A 22,483-nucleotide genomic window follows, 5' to 3' on the forward strand; every position below is an offset into this window, starting at 1 on the left:
GGCCGCGCCGCAGCCAATCCCGAGCCGTCGCTCGGTGGCACAAGGCGCCCCCAGCCAACCAGAGGTCAGATGCAAATTAGGCCCCGCCTCCTCATGCCCCCGCCCTGGATAGGGCGCGCTCCCGGTGCGATTCGCGCCCGGGCCTTGCGTCGCTCGTTCCCTCTGTTCCCCGCAGACTTGTCGGTCCCTCCAGACCCTTCGAACCCCTTGCCTCGGGCAGCTTCTGCCAGTACCCAGCCCTCGTCCCGAGCGAAGCGGTCCAGAGGGGCGCGGCCCGCCCACCGCGCTCCCAAAGCCGCACGGCGCCTGGTGGGTTCCGGGGTTAGTGAGGCACAGTGGGTCTGGGATGAGTGAGGCACAGTGGGCTTCGGGGTCGGTGGGACACAGTGAGTCCGGGTCGGCGAGCTGGGGCTGCCGGCCGGGCAGATCGCGCCCTGTGATCCGCTGGTAGGAAGGGAAGGGATCTGGGATCTGCCGGGCACGGCGGGCAGCGGGAGGCGACACCGCTTCCCCAGCCCGTGTGGGCCGTGGGAGGTGCGGGCTCAGCAATCACCCAAATTATCCACGGCTCAAAGGAGTCCACTGCGCCAGCATGTGCAAGCATTTATATCGCATGATCTTCTCTGTTTAATACTCCTGAAACTTAAAGAAAATTCATTATGATAGTAACACTAGGCTTATAGTGGGAAGATGATAGAATAATCTGCTTTCAGGTTGCAATTTCAACCTGCAAACAATTCTGTGTTCGTGTTCTACCGGCATTTTACAGAAAGAAGTTCAAGCAAAGCAGCTAAATGCCATCTGAAGTCTAGAACAGCATCATCTGGCAGAGTTTCAGTAGTGCCAGCTGACTGATGCATCAAAATTAAGTGGCAGGTAGTGGTGGACTTCTGGAGGTCTCATAATCTTTAAGACTCTGAAGACCTCATGCTTTCAGCTCTGCAGGCTTATTTTCCTAAACAATTGTTCATATATTTCTGTGTAGTGCTGCATTTCAGTCCAGAGATATGCTCTAAATAACTTTCTCCTCGAGTCCTCTTAAATGCATCTGAACATGTCCAGGTAGGGTTTAGCTCCCTGTAAAAGGGGCAGGTTTTCTCTAAAATTTGTAAGAACTGGCATTTATATGTGAATCTGTCACCACAAATCCCTCACTCTGCAATGCTGGTAGAGATTGAGTAGCTCAGAAGGGAATTCACAACAATTACCATGCTCAGCAGGGAGCTCCCCAGGGCTCTACTATGAAAATAAAACAGAGAACAGCACCTCTGAAATCCTTCAGGATTTAATTACCTCACTCAGGACTGCAGAAATCCTCTTTAGCTACCTGCATGCAGCATTGCATCATAACAATGGGATGTTATAACATCTTGGAAGAGTCCAAGAGGAGTTCATGCTTTCCAAATACACCTAGGAGAGGTTATGTTGTGAGACCTTTTATTTATAGAAAGCACTGCCATGAAGAGAGCAAAATTCAAGCTCTTTTTCTATGGGTTTGAAGCCATAATTCTGCCTCTAAGTGAGCACCACAAGCACTGGGCCATATTTCCAGTTTTCTCATTTCTAAGTAACTCTCTCGACATTTCTGTCTTGTTGGGCCATTCAGCTTCATCCATTCACCATTTCCATGAGCAGAGCAGGGAGTGTCCTAATCCCAATCCTGCCTGTCTTTAAGATGCTTCCCATTATTTAGGAAAAAGATTTGAACCCCTTTCAGTTCACAGGGAAGGAAGAAGCTGAAAAGAGAGATGAAACCAGATCTCACACTTCCTAGAGGAGCCTTCTTTCATTAAAAATGTGATTGTGACTCCTGTAACTTTTCCATTCTCTTCTAAAGGAAAGGCCCAGCTGTGCTGTATTTTGTATTCACTTCATGTGTGCTCTCATGCTATTTATTCAGAACATAAGTGTGGGAGAGTACCATTTCTTAATCTATGTTTTGGAAAATAGACACCAAAGTGTTCAGAGAGGGACATTTCTGAACATTTACAGAAGTCTGACAGAGCTAATTAAATGGCAGGCAAGCAGGGGATTTTCAGAACATTATCACATCAATAGGTTTTTCAGGGCTGAGCTCAATTTTGCTGGTAGACATCAACTCTGTTTTAAAATGTTTTTTTAATCCCTAAACTGTCACTAGAAGGCTGTTCCTGAACCACATTTCCTGAATAGTCAGGAGGAGTCCTATTTCTCCTGTAAAATGGCCAATTCATAACCATCTGCTCCTCTGATTTGGGTCCTTTGACATTAGTATCTCCTGTATTACACTGACAATAGAAAGAGTGCTGAGTTTTATTCCCTTTATCCCCCATTCTGTGACATTCAGGGAGCTGAGCTCCTCTGGCTTCCTCTCATGACACAGGTGCTACAAATGCTCCCCAACCAGTAAAGCAACCTGTCCTTCAGATGGGGCTTCTCTAGAGCTCTACACAGTCTTTGCTAGGGAAGCTGAATCACAGGTTCTGATTACTTGTACCGTGATGAACTGGTAAATCCAGGTCCTTCCCTATCTCAATTTACATAAATGTTTTTAAATGTATTGCAATTCCCTTAGTACACAATACCAAATTTATTTCCAACACTAGTGTCCCACATATGCCCAGCCTTTTTCAGTATCTGTGCCTTCTTGGGCTGCTTCTAACAGATAGTGCAATTTCTCTACTACATCATCTCTAGCTTAGCAAATAACATCTCTTGCAAGAAAAAAAAAGGCAACAAACAAAAAAATTTAAGCTGAGGTGCATAACGACAGGATGGATCCCATCCAAGAAAGGTGATACAACCTTGTCACAAGTACTACCAACCCTACTGCAATTGTACAAGATGCAGTTTTGAGATATATATCAAGTTTATATCAAGTTTTTGATCAAGTTCATAGTTTATATCAAGTATTGTTGATAAGTATCAAGTGGTGTTTTTATCAAGTATCACTCCATGTACTATATACTGCAATCTGTGTTGCATACACATCTTAAATCTTTTACCGAATCAAGGCCATAATAATTTTCTCATAATTCCAGGAATATGAAGCAAGGCCTGAAAGGCGTTGTGAGGAAAATCAAATGTATTTCAGTGGGGTTATAATCTACCAGGAAACTTGCATGCACCTCGCAAACCTGTAAGTAGACACTGACCCAGCCCAATGTCTGGCACATAAACTCAACAGACACACCTTCTGTTTGTCATCTAACCACCCTTCATCCTTTCCATTTAGCAGCTATGTTAATCATGATACAGGCATGCCATTTTCCTAAGATGTGGACTAAATAAAACCTTTCATGCAAAAAGAGAGAAACTGATAGTGCACTAGTAAGGTGCCTTTAAATCCTTAGGAGAAAAGTACAATTTAAATACCTGCAGAGAGCTGAAGGCACATAATTTATGGGAAAAGGAGCCACATGGGATGGAGCACTAGCAGGAAGTGACAAGCAGTACTGAGCAGGTAAGAAAGTATCAGGTCTGAGATCTTGGCCAGCTGTGTAAATCTGACAACAATTTCTGTCATCAAACAGAGAAAGAAGGTCAAGACGTTACTGCTAAGCCCTGCTTGGAAACAGCAAATGTTTTCTATGATTTTTTACTTTCAGAGATTCATTATTAAAGCATTTTAAAAGATATTGATGTATCACAATGGCCTTTTTCATGGGAGAAGTGGAAGAGGATACAGTAATGAGGTTGGCCCAGTATCACTCAGCAAGTCTAGTTTCAGAGTTGGAGGGGAAGTCTGATTTACTGAGAGCTAAGCCACATCTACAGCCTAGAACTTCTCCAGAAGGATAACAAAGCACCTGCTAGAATTTCTGGAGCCCAGGACACTTGCCAGTGTAGTGTGTGTGTCCTTGTCAAGTGATCATCTAGCTAATCTAAAAATATCAAAGCCTCATCTCTGCCTGATACCTTTCTGGAAATGCTCTGCTGTGAAAATTTTCTGCAGAAACAAAAAACATTCATTGGCAAAGTTTAGGTGCCTTTGGTGAGTAATGCAGCCTTGGCTCATGACAGAAAGCCTTGCTCTTCTCTGCCTAAGAGAATCCAAAAAGCAAAACCAAGGGATTCCTTTACACTCCCTTTGAGATCTCTTATGTGGGATGCTGCAAGTTTACTCCTCTTGTTTCAGTGCATGCAGGGGAGAAAGAATATGAGCTCTGCTGTTTTTGTTATTTAGATAACTGCTGTTTATATTCCTTTGAAGATGCTAATTTGTCACAGAAATGATAATCAATAACAAATATTAATTCTACTCCTTTTATGGGATCATCCTACCAGGGCTGGATAAAATAAGAGAAATTCTACTGGAGAAGTAGCCAGGAGACTGTTAAACATATTTTCCTCTTTAAAATGCATGGGGAACCACAGGGCAGGAATGGAGAAGTGTTGAGTTACAGAGGGAGGTAAGCTGAGGACAAATACAGACCATAACCTGGACAAGAAATTCATTACATCCCTGGTGCCAAGGCCCCACATGCACTCTCGCCACTGGCAGGGCTGTACACTGGGGAGCAGGGACAAAGAAAGGACTTGAAATCATGCTGCCAATATAAGTTTCAATGGTTTTTAGTCCATTTGCAACATCAACTGAAACCCCCTCACTACACTCTATTCTAAATCTCACAGAGAAACTACACTTGGCACAAGTATCCTTCCTGTTTCAATATTGGCTTCCAGCACTGTTCAAACTATATGGACCAGCAAAGACTCAGACATTTGGTGGGGATTTTTTTCTCTTTGCATGTGTTATGACCCAGTAAGCTTGCAAAGGTCTCAGGTTCACTACTCTCAGGTTACTTTGGCTAGAGGTTGTTTTAGTGAAAGCTGGTTTTTTCCCTTGGGCCTGATCTTCTAACATTTGAGTATGTATTTGGGAGTTCAGGTTAAGGTTCTGGTGATTGCTTCTAAGTCATTATTTTTGTGTACAGTAAAGCTGAAGAAACTTGAGAGTATGAGCTCAGAAATTGGTTTGTACATGTCTGATACAGTAGATGATGACAGTTTGAGCAGTTTTAGTGCAGATTCCAAACTTCACAGCATAACCCTTTGAACTAAGCTAAGAGGTCTTTGACGTACAGTTGTGACTGTGGACTAACAGACTCCAGTCTGGGCAAAGGGAAATCGGCTGTGAAGATCTGTATCAAAAGGGCAATACAAAACCTAAAACCAGATAGACAAAGCAACTTCTGGTGTTTTCCAGAGGTTTTTGCCATAATCTTTTCCAAAGGAAAAGAAAATCAAAAATCAAGCATCCATTTCACGTACCTTTTGCTAGGATCCAGCACAAGTCATTCTGTAGAGACAGAGCCCTGTGCTCTCTGTGGCTGAAGCATGGGGGTTGTAGGTCTAGCTTTTGAAAAAATATCTTTACAGGCCCTGTTTCAAGCTGTATGCTCTTACAAAACAGGATCTTCATTTTGGAAGCTCTATTGGAACTACTTTCTCTGGTTGCTTTGTCTTTAGTACTTAGTGTGCTACTACCTGGCTTGTAGTTTACTTGTGCAAACAATTTTGTGAGTGTGGCTCAACTTTAAAATATTGGGAGTTTCTCAGACCTAGGTGCATCCCAGGCCCTAAAAATTCTGGCTGTTGAAATGCAAATTCTGCTGCCAGCCCCTTTCTTCCTCTGGGTGATGTGGGAGGGAGAAACGCGATAAAGCAAATTTAGAAAAGATAATCCAAAGAATGTGTTAACTAAAAAAACCACACAGAGCACATTTGCCTTTGGCCAGCTTGTTTGCAAACAAGTGGAATAGGCAGGCAGAGAAGAACACCATAAAAGGGGCACCACTGGCCAGGGTCTGCTTAATTACAGTGCATGTAACACCCTCAATGATCATCAAGAGCTTCCACCTTGTGCTAAAGGACTGTCAACAGTGACTGAGTGCTGGTACCAGAGGCTTGCTTTGTCAATTTATTGGAAAAATAAATGTGCATTCAGCACATTTTTACATCCGAGCGTGGCTGGAAACCAGTGTATACTGGTTCAGGTAGGAGAAGCAAAGAATTTTCATATCTTGAATTCCTTGGTGTGAGCTGTGTTTTTCCTTCTCAAAGCCAAACAGAAAAATCCTGAGAGTTAAAATTTGCTTCTCAGTTCTGATATCAAAAGCCATTGCCTTTACTCTTCATAATTTCAAAACTCTTGCATGGAACAAATAGCCTAGAACTATTTCACATGAACATGGTCCAAATACTGTTTCACAGGAACATGGCCCATTTGAAAAAAAATATTTTCACTTTATTTTTGTTTCATAACTTTATGGCCTGATATGCATGTTGCAACAGTTTCTTGCAAAAGATCCCATGCAGTTCTATACATCTTGCTAATGTGATACAGCAATGACCATGCTCAGTGCTGACTTGCAACCTTTTTTTTTTTATTAATTACTGTTGGCCTTGACCTAAGAAAAGACTTCAAACCTGTAATTGCCCTAAAGACTAGGTGTTTGTCTTCCCAACTCAAAGACCAATAATATTCAGGGAATTATTCTAGATATAGATATGGACATATGTACACTTTCTCTGGCAGATTATTTCCCAAGAGTTGTGATGTATTTGAATATTGTCTTGCACTCAGCAATTCATTAGCCAGGAAATGTACATGATTATTTTATATTCACCTCTTTATGAGGGTTCTCATTCTGCAGAGAAAGAGCTGGTCCTTCATTCACCACCCCTGAGAGGTGGAAGCTTGTGAGAAAACTATGAAACTAACATTTGTAATAAAAGGAAATGATTGTTTGTGTACTCAGAGACCAGTAAGCCGCTTAGCATGCATTAGCACCTTCTTAACATTTGAAAATGCGTTAAGAAATTCTAGAGAGGAGATTATGGAGCTGAACATAGGTGAAGATGTTGTCAACAGAGTGTGTGGGTGGGATGTAAACATACAGGCTGTGCATAAATATAGGCCTTTGGTAGAGCAGTCTTGGTTCTCTTGATTCTTTAAATACCAGGGATTTGAAATTCCTAGGTTTTTTTCCTGCCAGCTGGAGAAGGGAAGGAAGTTGTAAGAAGCACGTTGCACCTTGCAGATGGCTAAACCAAGCCACAAGCTGGTTGACAGAACCACAGAATGCCAGCACAAAGGGGACAGGGATTTCACAAGTGCCACAAAAAGTTGCCCAAAGGACCTCATGCAGTTTGCCTTGACAAGCAAAAAATTCTAGTGAGCTTTTGGGCAACAATACCAACCTAGGCAGTCAGTGCCAGCCCTCTGCCATCCTTGGCTGTGCTCATATTCTAGGTAAGTGCACAGTGGACTGGGTGGAGGAGTTGCAGTGCCAGGAAATAGCTTTCCACCCACTCTGTTTCCCTCTGTGTTTGCCTGCTTAAAGCTGCTGAACAGCAAACCACCCATGGCCTCAGCACGGAAAAGCTTCCTTAGGGCTTATGTAAGCCAGGTTACCTGGGGAAAGTCATTCCCTGGCATGTAGCAGAGGGGGACCTGAGGTAGGAAGGGAGGTAGCCTCAACAGGGGTGATGTCCCTGTGTGCTGCACAGCATTTGGGGACCTTTCTGCTCACTCAGCTGTACTGCAGGTTTGAGGGACTTACTGAAAGGTACCCTTGTGTTGTGAAGATGTTGGACAACCCACATCTGCCCACTGTGGCCCGTTACACCAAATTCATTCTGTAGCCACCAGGCTTCCAAAAAATTATGAGAAAAGAAAGAAGAGACATTTTAGGAAGCCTGCCTTTTCCCTAAAAGTCTCCAAAGTTCCTGTTTGTGGAGCTGGAAGTTTGGAGCAGCTATTCCAGAATACAGCTTGAGGAGGGTGGCTAAAGTCAGAGCTGGCTACAGTTTCACCACTGTGTGACAGGAGTTGTTACAAGTGACCGACCTCAGCCTGAACCTGTTTTAATCATTAAATTATAGCACAATAAGGAGGATTTGGGGAAAGCTCTTTGTCCTGTAGCTCTGCTTTAAGAGGAATAGAGACCTTTTTCTCTTTCTCTGTAGAGGAAGGATGTTATTTAAGTCCAGTGAGGAAGACATGTAAGCTGTGCATCTCTCATTGGGTCAAAGTAAACATCCGTTCTCCTCATGCTCCTGTGAATTATGTTAGGCAGCCATCTGTGCAAGGCCCTGGCTGCTGTGAATCCCATTTTGAAGAATTCATCATTCTTCCCAAATGTTGCACCGGAAATTTAGACACAGCTTTAACACTAGGTAAACTTTATGCCAAGGGATCAAGTGTTTCAAGAGGTTTGATGAAATGGTAACGGCAACAATAGCCAACTCCTTTGGTTGGTCTAACTTTCACCTAGGTTGATTGGTTTCATTTTCATATAGAAATGTCCAATTTTTTTAGTAGGGAAATGATCAGTACAGCAGAAACCAACAACCTGCTCAACTCCCCACCTAACCAGGAATCCTGACAAGTTTAAGGAGTATATGAGGGCTCTGCAGAGAGATCTGGGCAGGCTGGATCCATGGGCCCAGGCCAGTGGTCTGAGGGTCAACATGGCCAAGGGCCCCGTCCTGCCTTGCGTCACACCAACCCCCTGCAGCTCCAGGCTGGGGCAGAGGGGCTGGAAAGCTGGGAAAGGCCCCGGGGGTGCCGGGGACAGTGGCTGGACAGGAGCCCTGGTGTGTCCAGGTGGGCAAGAGGCCAATGGCACCTGGGCTGTGCCAGCCATGGTGTGGTAGCAGGGCCAGGGCAGTGACTGTCCCCTGTGCTGGCACTGCTGGGGCCAAACCTCAGACCCTGGGGCAGTTCTAGGAACCTCAGGACAAGAAAGACATTGAAGGGCTGGAGCATGTCCAGAGAAGGGAAAGGAGCTGGGGAAGGGGCTGGAGCACCAGGAGGGGCTGAGGGAGCTGAGAGGGCTCGGCCTGGAGAAAAGAAGGCTCAGGGGGGATCTTCTGGCTCTGCACTACTCCCTGACGGGAGGGGACAGCTGGGGAGGATCAGGCTCTGCTCCCAGGGAACAAGGGACAGGATGAGAGGAAACGGCCTCAAGCTGTGCAGGGGAGGTTCAGGTTGGACATCAGGAGGAATTTTGTCATGGAAAGAGTACTCAGGCACTGAAAGGGGTTGCCCAGGGAGGTGGTTGAGTCCCCATCCAAGGAAAGACTGGATGTGCCTCTCAGTGCCCTGGGCTGGGTGACAAGGTGGGAATTGGTCACAATCCCTGTCTACTGGTTTTGGCGTTTAAAAATAACTGCCAGGTCCAGATTTTCAACTGCTGCAAATAATTGTATTCACTTTTCAAATGTGGTGGTGAATTGGTTTTCGAAACCAGTAAACTGTTCTGCTTGAATAATACTTTTATTTGGAGTGGTTCCCTTTTACTTCAGTGATGTTTCCCAGTAAGAAAAGTGGTATAAAATTCGTACCAGAAATTGTACAGGAGTCCTGACATCTTTCCCAGCTCTGGTCTGCTGAAGAGGAAGGATTTTTCACTTCCTGTTACTTTGTATTTCATCCCTTTTGTCCCTTGTCCTGCTCTTGATTGCTCTGCTCCTTCCTCCTCTGCTTCCATGTTTGTATGCTCCCTGTCTTCCCTTCCTTCTCCTGCCACTTCTCTGATTTTAGGCTTAGCCAACATTATTAGCTAACTTCAGAAAGACAGAAGTGAACAGTTAGCTGGGTTAGAAAGCTGAATTGGAGAGGGTAAGCAGGGACCAGAGAGAGGCTCTGCCTCCTTGGCATGAGCCAGCTGGTGGCTTGGCTCTGTCTGTGGCCTTACAGCAAGTTCAGTGCAGGCTGAGGCACATTTCCAAACATTTTGTGACTTGTGGGTACCCCCTGCTTCTCTCTCCTGGATGTGCAAGGGAGAGGGCACAGCAGCGTGCCATCTAAAGCTGGTTAGTGGGTCAGGGAGCTGGCTCTGGCATGGGGAGGGACTGACCTTCCCCTCTGCCATCTGCCATTACCCAGAAAGCACGCCATGGGAACCAGGCTGCTGCTGTACCTGTTTTTTCAGAAGTCCAGAGCCTTCTGCTGTTTCTGTCTGTGCTGTGACAAGAGTGACCAAGGAGTGGGGGATTTTTGGCCTGTCCATTCTCATTGACCCAGTCTGCCCTCTGTATATCCCAGGCAGATGTGCCTGATGTGCTCCTGATGTCTGTACATGTGCCTTCTAAGAAATGCTGCTGAAGACCATTCTGGTTACATTTTTAACCATCTTAAATTGTGTACAAAACAGTAATTGTCATCTTCTCAGGCCTCAAGTTCTTGTCCATGCACTGGAAAGGAACAAAATAATTTTGTTTCCTTCCCTAGCCCATTCTGATTTAGGAATCTAGGCCACCATGTCACACTATTTCCCTTTACTCCCCATTCCCCCCACTTCTTTCCAGCTACTGAATCTTGGCTTGCTGTAGGGAATTTGGCTGTGGCATGATGTCAGTTATGTTGTGAAACAGCCAGACTCTGATCTTAATTCCTAGCTGGTAAAGGCAGAGAAACTCATAACTTCAACTTTACCCTCAGGGATAGATCTGTCCTGACTTGTCCTGTGGAATGAATAATACTCCAAAAATAGGAGTAAATACAATGTCCTTTCCCTAACTAAATACTGACTTTGGTCAACTAAAGAAACAAGGTTTATTTCCTTCAGTCCATTTCAAAAGCAAAGCATGAAGTTTGACCTTACTGAACAAGTTCTGAAAAAGAAAACGCCCTAAAATTTGATTGACCCCTTTTCCAGAGAACACTGTCAATGTTGCCCACTGATTTCCACTGAGCACTCCTAAATGAGCACATACCCAGACAAAGGGCAGTCCCATTAATTTAACTGAACTGTGCTTCTGCTTTCAGCAAAAGATAATGTTCTGATTGCCAGCAGATCAACCCCTTCTTTGCCACCTCAGAAAGGTAATTTGTATCCTGCTGCACAAGAGACCAGGCTAATACTGATTATTCCCAGGATTCACAGCAACATCACAAGAAGCTCATGAAGACTGCAGTACGTGCAGGCAGAGGATTCACTCTCCTGTAGCAAGTCCTTAGCTTTTGTTCTCCAAACCCAAGAAATAGGCGTTTTCCTAGCACAGCTGAAGTGTTCCATCATCTCTGGATGCTCTGTGGAAGGAAGGAGATAATTTACACTGCTTCAGAAGAAACACAGCTGCTTTACTGCCCTCCCCACTCAACGTTAGGCATGCAGAGTATAAGTGAAGATTAACTGGGAGACTAGGAGGAAGAAAGAATACAGGTAGTTGAGATAAGCAATATTATCTTTAGATGACCTCTTTTAATCTTATTTGTTGCCAAGATCAGCACAAGCCCAAGTTCTGCATACTCAGAAAACAAAAAGGCAACACACCTAGTAGTGTTAATTTTGCATTATTTTGCATTAAATTTCCAAGCAGAACTAGAAGCTTGGCATGGTTTCCTGAGGGTATTTCAAAGTTCAGCTAAATAATCATGCCTTATAGACAGGAACTTTCCATGTATCATCAGATAAACTGTTTCTCCAACATAATTAAGGCACATATTTTGATATTTCTCTACTCACAGATGTCCATGTGGATTTGCCTACCTCCATTATACCACAAAAAATAATACACAGATATCTACATACATATATATATAGATATATAGATATAGATATATATACATTGATACTCATGAAAATGCTGAAAAATATAAGCAGACACCAAGATTAGAAAAACTTTGTGATAAAATAAAACCTCAGTTTATAAACACTTATGATGCAGTGACAGTCCTAAAACTGTATTTTGGTGCTTATATTGTTAGTTTTTCTGTATATATATATATATATATATATATATATATATATATATATATATATATATATATATGCCCATGGCTGCATTTCACACCTCATGGTTACAGAGGTTGAGGTGTGTTTAGTAACACAATGGAGATTACAATAGGGAGCAAATGAACTAAAGCTTCCCTTTCTCTTTGCTAACCAGACATGAGGAGGGGCTATTTCTTGAGGAGGTCCTTGACAGCTGTGTGCTGTGAAGTCCTTGAATGCCCCCCTTTTCCTTGCCTTTCCATGAAAGCCTTGCCCTTTTCCTTTGCTCTTAGCCTCTATAGGCAGCAGACTCCTTGCCCTGTTTCTTCAACACCAGGCAGCCCTCCAGCCTTCCTCCAGCACATGTTGCAGCCCTGACCCCATTATTCTGGCTAAAAGGCTTTCAAAGTGGAAACATTGATAACTATGGGCCTTTCTCCTGTTGTCAGGGGCAAGCAATCTATTATCTTCACAGAAAATACCTGTTAGCAATGGGTAAGTTGTGAAAGTAACAATACCACAAGGGCTGTCTGATACATGGAAAATTAAAAATTCAGAAAAATAATTTGCATAGATGCCTTCTGAAAATGTTTTAAGAGGTTTATTTGGTTGACAGCTAAAAGTATTTTCATGTAGGTAACCATTGATGGGTCAAAAAGATTAGTTATAATTTTATAATTCTTTTAAGGAGTATGTAAAGGCAAATCACTCCTCCTGGATCAGTTTCTAAATTGGTGGGGTAGAGGTGTTATTAGTTTGAAATAGTCTTTAGACAAGTCTGAAGTTACCAGTCACTTTGTAAAATATGATTTCATATAATCTACATTCAAATCCAATGTCCCACAGAAAGAGCATGTGGGAGTTTTCCCCCATAGTTATATGGAAAGGCCCAGCTGTTAATCACTCATTGATGAATCCTAGAAGTATAAGAGGTCTGATGTCAGATGTTGCTCTATTGTACAAACACACATCCCAGACAGCTCACAAACACTTTATTCATCCTGAGTTTTAGAGACCCCAATTCCCTCTCACAGCCTAAGACCTCAAAAAGCCTTTCAAAATGAAACTAAAACTTATAAAACATTCTTTCAACTCCCAGTCCTATGAATTGGCTGTGATGTCCCTTGCTGAGAGGATTAATCCATTCCCTTCCTTGCTATCTATTGTATTGATGGCTTTAGTGAATCCAGAGCTTCAGTCTCAAGTCTTCTGCTTAAATCTACTACATAATTCCTTTTCCCTTCCTGAGAAATCAAACCAGATCAAAGCTGTCCTTAAAATTTACCTGATCTCTTGACTGAATCCACAACATGCTGCTCCCTAATGAACTTAGGGATTTTTTGCAGTATTCTCATCTTGGTCACCATGTACAACTAATTAAGTATTAGATTATAAAATCTTTTTACTTTCCCTGAATAGAATAGACATGAAATTGCATCCAAGAAAACTAGATTTCTGTTTCCCTGTGCTGTGGCCATCAGTAGCGCACAGAGTCTAGGTCAAAGAAACAGTGCCCTGCAGTTCCAACAGGGGCCAGTTCTGTGAGAGAATGTTCCCAATACAGACTTTTTTTCTGCTTTTCTTAAACCTTGGTCTCTATGAATTCTATATTACATCCACTGATGTTCTGCCTATCAGAAGCCCAACTCCCTAACCAAAAATCATTCTCATCTGAGCCCTTGCTTTCAACACCTTTTGTTTCCTCCTCCCAATGAAAGCTCTGAGCTGACAGGAGACTGCAGCTTATCCGCTGTCATCGTGGTTTTGTGACATGGATGTGGAGCCACAGAAGCAGCCAAAACAACACAACTGAGAAGCTGGCACAGAAACAACTTGGTAAGAATGAACAATTGAGGCTGGGGCAAAGAAGGAGATGGGGAGATAACTGACCAAGAGAAAGTATGGTGGAACAGCCATCTGCAACTGTTCTTCAGCTTTTTGTGGGACTTGGGATATGGGCTGAAATGGTTAAAACTTATTGTACGCAAAATATCTGCTTTAATTGAGATTGAGACAGTCCTAATTCTGTTGAATTTTTTTTTCAAAAAGCATTCCTCATGATAAGTAAGTTTGATTAATTTGTAGTTTCCTGGAATGATAAAGTAAGCTACATCTTCAAAGGAATGATGCAAAGCAGCAACCAGTGCCACCAAGCCTGTCAAATGTACATTTCACAATTAGGAAAGGGTGCAATATAGAGAAAAACTTTAAAATGCCCTTTAAATCTTGAAATAACTCCTAAAAATACCAGAAAACAGGCTATAGAGCAGAACATTGCATTAAATAATGTAATTTTCAGGAGTTCTTTGAGATATGTATCTCAAGCATATTTGAATCTGCAAGTACAATCTACATACTAATTAAAAAATTCTTGCTGCAGCTCATAAGATCCAGTTAAAATCTCAGAACATTGTTTGACTCATAGTCCATTTTCTGCATTTCAGTGTTTTGATTTTTCTATGTAACAGCAGATTCAAAGGACCACAGAATGTTGTCTCTGTATTCATTATTATTAGTGCAATATCAAAATATAGCTTCTATTTGTCTTATTCTCTTTTGCCTTCCTTTACAGAGGAGCAAAAAGCAGACTAAGACCTAACTGCTCCCCCAGTTCATGCAAACCACAAGAAATTACACAAATAGATCTTTTTTTGCTTGAGGCTTTGCACTTAAAACTAAGTTTTGTCATGATCTAATGTGCAATATGTCACTAGGCATTTACAGGAGGAAAAGCATGCTGCTCAAGTATTTAGCTGACATAAATTGTCATAGAGCAAAAAATGGATGGTGCTACAGTGTTTACAATTAAAGTGTGACAAGTAGTACAGTTAATATTGTTTTGCTTTTCCCTACAGTTTTTTCCTTTGTGATGCCAGCAGCAGAAGCAATCTGGAAAGGAGGTTTAGCACAGGTTAATGTAGTTCTATTCCCAACAGAGAATTTATATTCTCAGTAGCTGTCACTGTCGAGGCGGTCGCGACACAAAGCAGAGACCACAAGCAGTCTCAGTTGGCAACTGTTTATTATCGAACATGGCTGACCTTTTATACACTCTCTGATTGTTTATGCTTCTTCTACCCTAACTATTGGACACAATAAATCAACATAACACCATTGGTGAAAAGTTACAGTGACTTAACAAACTTTCTAAAAATACTTCATCCAGCTGCGAAGTTCTTATCTTTCTTCTGTTCCTCACTTCTCTTGGTCTCCTTGGTTACAGCCTTGGAGAGAGCTCCTTATCAGCTTCTTCTTGCTTCTCAGCTTCTTCTCGCTCCTTTAGCTAACAGGCCTGCTGTTAGCCCCTTCCACAAGTAGCTGGAAGGCACATACACAGGTAATGTGGGTGTTGGTTTCTCAATTCCAAAGCCAGACCTATGAAACCAAATTGCCCTAGCTTATTAATCTTTTTCCAGCTTTATTTACATGTAACAACATGGAATGTAATGCTGGTATAAATTAAGTGAAATCAACGCCAGATGTAAGAGAACTAGGAATGGATTTAGTTTGTTGGGCAAGAAGGAACACTCCCTTTCAGGTCAAATTTTTGAAAATCTGGCAGGCTGAATTTCTTGCTAAATTCCCACAACCCCATTTGACGTGTGCCTAGCTTCTGTAAATGCAACAGTCTAATTAAAGGATGGTTTAAGCAAGAGTTACAAAAGCGAGATCATGCAGCACCTAGAAGACTGGCTTCTGGCTTACTTTGTGTTGTTCTCAAAGGCATTCAAAGAAATCTCTGTTGCTACCCATGTGTAATGGTTTGGCGCTGGCCCAATGCCAGTGCCCCCATGAAAACCCATCTTCCCTGGTGTCTGCTGTGAGATGTGATCAGAGACAGAGCAAAGCAGGCCTCCACTTGCAACAAAAGGAAAAAAAACTTTATTATTACACAATTACAATAAAATTAACACACAGAGCAGAATGGAAAACCTTTCAAACATTTCTCCTCCCCCCACTCAATTCTTACAGAATATCACAAAACCTTAGATCTTAATCCAGTCCATCACCCTTCAGATAATCAACTCAGTCCATCTCCACCCTTCCGACAATCACCTCTCATTTCATCAAGGAGAGAAGGAGCCCTCCTTGTGCCACCACAGGTAAATCCCCGTCACTCCGCAACTGCACGTCGTGACTTCTTCCTTCCATGTTCAGTGCTCTCACCACTGCACATGGACCAGAGCTGCTTTTAGGGTTTCCCCTTTCAAGGTTGCCTTGCCCAGTTCCAGAAGAGAACGACAGTCTCACCTCATTTCGGGACACCAGTCCCCCCCAATATTTCACCCCCTGGGGCCGAGGGGTCTCACCAGCACTTCATCACCTGTCGTCTCCACTCACATCACTCCTTTGGCGCAGCCTCCCCCTAAAATGCAGTCTCTGTATTACAGGAAAGGTTCTATCCATGGCTATACAAGAAAAGTCCAGCCAAAAGCCACTCCATCATCTCCTCCACCTAGGATTCTCTCAACTTCTCCCAGTCCTTCTTCACTTGCACCACTCTGCATCACACTTGCACATTCCTTCTTATCCGTTTCTCTCCTCCCTCAGCTCCCGGAGGATCAGCATTTGCAAGGTTTTCCATCGTCTCACAGAAGGGTTAAAATCACAGTCTCTGCTTATCTTGAACTCCGGGCACTCTTCCCTTGTGGGCCCCCCCTTCTCTTCCCCGGCCAGGCCAGTGCTATCGAATTTCAAGATAGCACTGGCACCTCTCTCTCTCTCTCTCTCTCTTTGAGAAAGGGGGGCTGCCCACTACCTCTCCGAGTTCTTCCACCCTTCCGTTTCTTCCAAGGCTCTGGCCTACCTCCCTCGGCCGCGTGGTTTTCCCCTCCCCCACCCAGCCCGAAGCTGGGCAGGGGAGGTCTGAACTCCTCCATCCACCGGAACCAAGAGAGTGACCCCCCTGGGAGCTCTCGCTTTTAACCCCTGTGTTCTCAGAGGCGGATCCATATCCTCAATGGTCAAACCAGGTGCCAATATCCACATCTGGGCACCTATTGGTTTGACCACTACCACCTCCCAAAAACTCATTTCCTCTCAAACCACGACACCATGTCAAAGTACTGGCAAAGATTCAGTGAGAGCTGAATCTTTCATAATTTCTATCTATTTGATATTTTGTTTAATAAAACATCTTCAATTATGTGTAGCAGACCTTCAGTTACAGCCTGAGGTGTATTTGTTATGAGTACTCAGTGCAATTCAAGACAGTTTGAGTAACTCTCTACTGTGGTTTTTCTGAAGAACAAATAGGAGAGTGAAAACCACAAATTTAATAAAAAAAAGCATTACTTACAGGGCCCTAGAGCTGGATACTAAATCCCAGGCTGATCACAATCATACCACTAAGCCAGCCAATGACCCAAACACTCTGTGCGGCACCAGGGGGAAGAAGCCAAAGACTCCTGAGCTGCACCTCTGAATTTTCCCTACTCCAGGCCCCAAAATTTTCTAGCACAGAGGTTCCACAGGAAGCATAGGGGGGGGCTTTCATTCTCACCCAAGCCCACCACTAAACCACGTCCATAAGCACATCTACATGGTTTTTAAAAAGACTCCAAGACACTAAGTCTACTATTCACTACATTTCATAAGTACAGAAAGAGAAGGTTTAAGAACTTCAGTGGAAACATTGAGTAAATTAGCGCAAAACTGGGATTAGAAACTAAGACTTCTGTTTCCTATTGCCATGCTTAAACTTCAGAACAATACTCTCTCTCTTGGAGTACCTTTGCTTTGTGTTTGCCCTCTTTTTAGAGGGCCCTCTTTTTAGAGATTAACCTTCCATCTCTAATTCCCATGATCAGTCCCATGGAAATGAATGAGAAAAGGCTCAGGACTGAGCATTTAAATAGCAGTCTTAACATTTTGTAGCCCTTTTTTTGTTAACCCAGTACCTGTGCTCTCTTATCACTCAGTACTTAAACTGTGATTATAAAAGTAATTAGAAATAATCACAGGTACCTATACTCCAAAGGCTCCAAATTATATTTGGCAAACTGAAGTTATAATGGTGTAAGAAAACACACATAATTTGTCAGCCTAATTAATAATTCTGGGTAAGATAAGTCATATTACACCTGAACATATGACATACTCTTGAAAGCCTGTGACCTCTCTCCTTATTATGAGTCCACCCACAGGAGATGACTGCAGCCTTTAGCAGAAGACACATTACATCTGAACTATTTTCAGGTGCTTTCAGCTGATGACGTATCCAGAATAATCATGATACTACCACATGCCAGCAGATACTGTACCACAGTCCTTGCGACTGATTGTCTGAAGAACTATATTCTTAGCTATAAGTATTAGGATCAGGGTGGAGCTGGAGGTCATCTGAAACCAATAATCTCTTAACTTTGCAATTGTCAGCTTCTGGATTTGGCAGCTGAAAGATGAACTAACTAAATTCCAAACACAGCAAGTGTAAGTTAAAAAGCCTTCTCTTCCACTTATGTATCACTTCAGAACTTGCAGGGCAGAGTGGGCTTGAAGCCTGGCATGCAGAAATGTGCAGTAGAATGTGGTTTGTTAATCTCTTACAGACTCCTAGGCACAGTGAGGACACAGTGAAGTAACACTGCTGCTCTCACAGAACGAGCGTGGTGCCTTACACCCAGGGAAGGTTCAGTGAGGTTCTTTTAGTGGCCAGTCCTGGGTGACTGTTGTTCCCTCCATGCCTTATGCAATCCTTAAGCAGGTGATGCTGTAGGCATTGCTCACATCTCTTCCTGCTCCTACTGAAGAGACTTTTTGTGGTGATGTCATGGTTCAACCCCAGCCAGACCCAAGCCCCTAGCAGCTGCTCGCTCACTCCTCCACCAGCGGAATTGTGGAGAGAATCAGAAGGGTAAAAGCTGGAAAAGCCATGGGTTGAGATAGACATCTTAATAGGAGAAGCAAAGGCTGCGCACACAAGCAAAGCAAAACAAGGAGTCAATTCCCTGCTTCCCATGGGCAAGCAGGTGTTCTGCACCTCCAGGAGAGCAGGGCCCTGTCCCATGGAATAGTGACTTGGGAAGATAAACACCACCACCCCAAATGTCCCTGCCATTCCTCCCTCTTCCTCTCTCTTTACATACTGAGCATGATGTCATGAGGTCTGGAGCATTCATTGGGTCAGTCACGGTCACCTGTTCTGGCTGTGTCTCCTCCCAAACTCCCAGGCACACCCTGCCCCTCCCCAGCGTGGCCTTTGAGGGGCAGGAAAGGCCTTGGCCCTGTGCAATTCCTGCTCAGCAATAACAACACCACCTCTGTGTTATCAGCCCTGTGTGCAGCACAGATCCAAACCACAGCCCCATTCCAGCCCCTGGGAAGGAAACTAAAAAATAAAATTTAAAATTTGCCTGTTTTCTGAATAAAAGTTGCTCTTAAAAATATCCACAAATTCAACACCACAGGAGTATGGAATGGAGACAGAAGTGTGCAGGTAGCTAAAGCCCACTGGGGAAAATATTTACAGCTATGCAATACTAAGCTATGCAAGGTGTCCCCTATCATCTTGTCTAGTGGTATTACGATTGCACAGTTTGTGCTGGGGGTCTACAAAAACAGCAGTTTTGTGTGGTGTTATATTTTAGTTAAATGGCATGCTCTGTCTCACCCCTCGAAAATGTACGGTTTATTCCAAGCTGTGATCGTCCCCTGCAGTGTCATGTGTCTGTAATCCCATTGGCCCAAGTCTTATTCTGCGCCCACTTTGAATCTCCCTCTTCAACTGTGCGAGGGAGACGAAACCCTTTCTCTTGGCTCCTTTTCTCCCTAGGCTCTCCCTCCCTCCCTCCCCCTCCCTCCTCCTTCCTCCCTTCCCCCTCAGAAACCATGCTGCTCCCGGGGGTGGCACCCCCAATAAACCCTCATCTAATCAGCATCCTCAGAAGCCGTGTGGAGTCTCCTTGCCTGCCTGCTGCTACCAGTGAAGATTACATCTTAGAGGGCTCCCCGAGGGACTCCCAAACTAACAGCAACAGTTTTGAACTTTCCAGAAAGCAGAGCAGAGCTGACTTATTCACTGCTTCTCCTCCCCTCACGTGATCTTTGCTTTGAGGCACTGAAAATATCAATGCATCCCCAGTGTTTTTCCCTTGAAGAAATCAACTTGCTGTGTATTTTCATTACTCGTCTCTTCGTGTTCCTAGCCTCATTTATTGTACAACATATATGATACAAAGGGATCACATGATTTTTAAATTCTGTTGAAGCTGGTGATACAACAAGCTCATCTTGTCTGGATGCCTCTACCTGGCCCGTTGGGAAGGGTAGTGTTTAGGGTAAAGATGATACATGATATCTACATGTAGTCATGATCGAAGTCTGCTGAATGTGAAATGATCTAGAATATAATTTTAGGAATGCTGTAAATTTGTGAAATATATTCTCTGGTAAGGACCTGTCTCAGAGCTGGCACAGTGAGTGATTTGCATTGCTCCTGAATGTAACACTGAGTGTTACAGCCTGAGGCACCCAGCAGCTGGTTCTGTCAAGTACCAGCTAAGAAAATTTCAGAGAGAAATACAAACCCTTGCATCCCGATCACATTGATCAGGATCACATCAAAGAAATCATGTTTGGCATCAATCTTGTCTCCTAGAAAGACCACATATCTTTTGATTAGGTAATGGGAGGCAAGAGATTTATCTTCAGGCAGCTTCCCAACGTGGATTACAATCCTTGCACCATTTTGACAGCTGGAAATTAAAGCAAAGGGAGACTGAGTTATTTAAGGTTACACAGAAATCAGAAAGAGAGCAGAAAAGAAATCACATTCCTTAACATCCTGGCTATAGGGCCAGAGCACTCATTCCTGGTTACAGGTAAAAGAAACAGGAAAAAAAATGGTGAGTGCTGACTAACAGCTTATGATCCTCAGCCTCATAGGCAGCAGGAGAATTAAATGCTGTGTTAGGATTATGTGCTTAAACCTCCCACGGTTATAGCTCACATTTGGTGTGAGTCAGTGAGAAACATTCCTGAAAGTTCATGTGTCCTCACTGAAAAAATGCCAGGGGCCAGCAGGCAGCAGTGTTTTGTAAACACCAAGCTGGTGCATTAATATAACATCACATGCTGTTATTAGGGTAACACCACATCAGTGTAGTTAATACCTACAGGAGCCTTCATGAAATGTCATGTCTAAAGATTAATTGCAGTTAGCTTTTATCTTCCTGTGCAGTTTATCTTTCTGTGAACATGCCCCTCCAGTCCTGATGCAAGTTTCTATTACTGTGTTTTAACACAAAGGTAAGGCAAAATATTGCCAGGTTTAGCTTTGTTCATCAGATGCATTTCAAAAGCTGAAAGTCCATTTTTGTATGAGCATCAGTGTGCACACACCTCAAGACAGGGTATTCTTTACAGTATCTTAAGCTTTAGGCACATCTGGCAGCAGCAGAAGCAGCAAGGAGACACCTCCTGACTCTTCAGCAGTATGAAGGTGTAGGAGCCCTCTGTGCAGTGACAGACCACAGAAATACAGACATAGCAAAGCTGCAGAGGAACAGACTGACTTTTTTTCCAGGGTTAAATTCTACTTCTTCTAAGATCTACACCTTAGTTTCCTCTTAGCCAAGGTTTATACAGAGATAGGTCTACTGAGGTTGGTCCCAGTTTACATCACTGTGAGAGAATCTGAAGTTTTTTCACCTCCATCACTTTGCAAGCTACATATTCTGACTCACTCCACATGTCCTGTCTAGTTTGAGGGTAAGTGAAACACTCCAGGATGATTCATCTGCTAAAGCACATTTGATTTTTATTTAGCTTTAACACTGGATCATCCTTAGGTCACTTGCATAAACTCTTGGGTACCTGAATGAGTCTGCCAGCCTCACCCTGTTTGTGAATGATTAATCTACTGACTGAAGTCTCTTTTAACAGGGAATTCCTAAACAGTTTCCATGCATTTTGTGGTTCAGTTGTCTTGAAATACCCAGCAGATCTGACGTGACTCAGGTATGTCAGATCTGAGTAAGCACTGGGCCAGTGATCTGCACACAGGCATTAAACCTTGATGTTTAATATCCACATGCATGCATCAGCTCTGCAATTTGTGCACTACAGGTCCCACATCCTCACTTACTGCACCTGCAACACAGAGACAGTCATTCCAAGTGCAGTTAGTCCAGGGGACTTGGTTTCTCAGCCAATTCCGACTGCTCTTTCATTTAAAACATTATAATGTTGGGTTTTTAGGGTGTTTTTTTTGAGTTGTTGTTGTTGCTGCTGTTATTTTTTTTTCCTAGCGCATCCCTGTAAAGCATTTCCAGTCAATGAAATATTTTTGAGATTGGATTTTGACATACTTTTCCTACCTCTCCTAACCATAGCTTTAATATCTACAGTTTATTTTTAGTATGAACAGACATAAGTAAACTACAATAAAAGCACTGATTTATGCATGCTGGTGGGTAGATCTACAAAGCCTGAAAGCAGTTGTTGCTCAGCCATTTGAGCTGCTACTTTTCCTGAAGTTGCTTCTGTAGAAGAGAGTCTGACAGGACACACAAATGCCACAATTTAGAAAAGTCAATTGAAATTGTTATGAACAAGTTCACAAGTTGATACAATTAGAACTGTTAAATGTTAATTTGAAATTTTAACCAGTTAAAATGTTAATCAAATAGTTGCTGGATGTTAAACTTTTAATCCCCTACCTTACTGATACCCTTGTTGCCTTCGACGGGTAATGCTTCAGCTGCTCTCTAAAATGGCGCAGGGTAACACCGCCGGGAAATATGCAAATGAAGAGACATTCAAGAAACTCCAAC

The 22,483-nt window shown here is 43.2% G+C and overlaps 1 long non-coding RNA gene across 1 annotated transcript; it reads left to right on the forward strand.

Moving 5' to 3' along the window:
- Positions 1-114: 114 nt before the first annotated feature.
- On the forward strand, positions 115-14,822 carry LOC119708114. Its single transcript, XR_005258965.1, has 4 exons — positions 115-309; positions 3,021-3,118; positions 13,427-13,544; positions 14,564-14,822. It is a non-coding gene; the product is annotated as an uncharacterized LOC119708114 (long non-coding RNA).
- Positions 14,823-22,483: the final 7,661 nt, after the last annotated feature.

This window comes from Motacilla alba, chromosome 1A (genome assembly GCF_015832195.1).
Source record: "Motacilla alba alba isolate MOTALB_02 chromosome 1A, Motacilla_alba_V1.0_pri, whole genome shotgun sequence".
NCBI classification, from domain to species: Eukaryota; Metazoa; Chordata; class Aves; order Passeriformes; family Motacillidae; genus Motacilla; species Motacilla alba.